This window comes from Stenella coeruleoalba (genome assembly GCF_951394435.1).
Source record: "Stenella coeruleoalba genome assembly, chromosome: 6".
Taxonomy (NCBI): Eukaryota; Metazoa; Chordata; class Mammalia; order Artiodactyla; family Delphinidae; genus Stenella; species Stenella coeruleoalba.
The window spans coordinates 695679-697123 of NC_137151.1; positions in this window are offsets into that span (position 1 = coordinate 695679).

The following is a 1445-nucleotide window of genomic DNA, read 5'->3' on the forward strand; positions in this document are numbered from 1 at the left end:
TAACACTAACCCGCGCCCTAACACGCACGCTCCCCCTAAAGCGTTGCCGCACTCTCACCTGGACCCTAAACCGTCCCCGTCCCCTAACCCTAACCCTAGCCCAAACCCTAACCCTGACCCTTCCACGAAACCTGACCCTCACCCGTCCCCTAATCCTAACCCGTACGCTAACACTAACCCTCGCCCTCACACGCACGCTCCCCCTAAAGCGTTGCCGTACCCTCACCTGGACCCTAAACCGTCCCCGTCCCCTAACCCTAACCCAAGCCCGAACCCTAACCCTGACCCTTCCCCGAAACCTGACCCTCACCCGTCCCCTAAACCTAACCCGTACGCTAACACTAACCCGCGCCCTCACACGCACGCTCCTCCTAAAGCGTTGCCGTACCCTCACCTGGACCCTAAACCGTCCCCATCCCCTAACCCTAACCCTGGCCCGAACCCTAACCCTGACCCTTCCCCGAAACCTGACCCTCACCCGTCCCCTAATACTAACCCGTACGCTAACACTAACCCGCGCCCTCACACGCACGCTCCCCCTAAAGCGTTGCCGTACCCTCACCTGGACCCTAAACCTTCCCCGTCCCCTAACCCTAACCCTAGCCCGAACACTAACCCTAAACCTTCTCCGAAGCCTGACCCTCACACGTCCCGTAATCCAAACCCGTAGGCTAACACTAACCCGCGCCCTCACACGCACGCTCCCCCTATAGCGTTGCCGTACCCTCACCTGGACCCTAAACCGTCCCCGTCCCCTAACCCTAACCCTAGCCCGAACCCTAACCCTAACCCTTCCCCGAAGCCTGACCCTCACCCGTCCCCTAATCCTAACCCGTACGCTAACACTAACCCGCGCCCTCACACGCACGCTCCCCCTAAAGCGTTGCCGTACCCTCACCTGGACCCTAAACCGTCCCCGTCCCCTAACGCTAACCCTAGCCCGAACCCTATCCCTGACCCTTCCCCAAAGCCTGACACTCACCCGTCCCCTAATCCTAACCCGTACGCTATCACTAACCCATGCGCTCGCACGCAAGCTCCCCCTAAAGCGTTGCCGTACCCTCACCTGGACCCTAAACCGTCCCCGTCCCCTAACCCTAACCCTAGCCCGAACCCTAACCCTAACCCTTCCCTGAAGCCTGACCCTCACCCGTCCCCTAATCCTAACCCGTACGCTAACACTAACCCGCGCCCTCACACGCACACTCCCCCTAAAGCGTTGCCGTACCCTCACCTGGACCCTAAACCGTCCCCGTCATCTAACCCTAACCCTAGCCCGAACCCTAACCCTGACCCTTCCCCGAAGCCTGACCCTCACCCGTCCCTTAATCCTAACCCGTACGCTAACACTAACCCGCGCCCTCACACGCACGCTCCCCCTAAATAGTTGCCGTATACTCACCTGGACCCTAAACCGTCCCCGTCCCCTAACCCTAACCCTAGCA